This window comes from Manacus candei, unplaced genomic scaffold (genome assembly GCF_025592945.1).
Source record: "Manacus candei isolate 608988 ecotype Guabito, Panama unplaced genomic scaffold, ASM2559294v1 h1tg000043l, whole genome shotgun sequence".
NCBI lineage: Eukaryota > Metazoa > Chordata > Aves > Passeriformes > Pipridae > Manacus > Manacus candei.
Window position 1 is genome coordinate 21,170,535 of NW_026138091.1, and position 616 is coordinate 21,171,150.

A 616-nucleotide genomic window follows, 5' to 3' on the forward strand; every position below is an offset into this window, starting at 1 on the left:
TCCAGTCTGCAGTCTTCTGGTAAGCCCAGAATTCCTTGAGGCTTGGTGCCTCAGGGCCCTAAGCCTCTTTTACTCAGTTTTTGATCGTTTCAATTTTGTTTCTACTGGGTTTTTCATCATCCATACAAACATCAGAGTTGATTCTTAAATTCTACCTCCTTTCCTAGAGTTCTAAAGATAAAACATAAAGAGGTTGTTTTGCAAAGAACATCTTCATGCATGTTGACTGCCTTGCCGTGCATTGAGAAGTCTCTCTTTAGACAGTAGAGAAACTCAGCTGGGAACAAACCATTTAAGAGTGGGAAAGGCTGTAATGGAGCACAGTTAATCATGTCAGTATGGAAGCTTAGGAGATCTCAAAAAAAAATTCCAGACAAAATATTTTATGTGGAAGTGGAGTTCAGACACTTTGAGACTGCTCTGTTCTGCAAATCAAAGGGGATTTGATTTGTAAATGGGAATGATCAGGATATTCCTTTTGAAAGCTCTGTTCTGGTCAAGTTTAAAACTGTTATGTGCACATATAAAATTCCAGCTGCTGATCCTGTATCTACAGCCTTTTGAACACTCCTAACTTAAAGAAGTCAACAAAAACTGCTGACAATTTTTCACATGC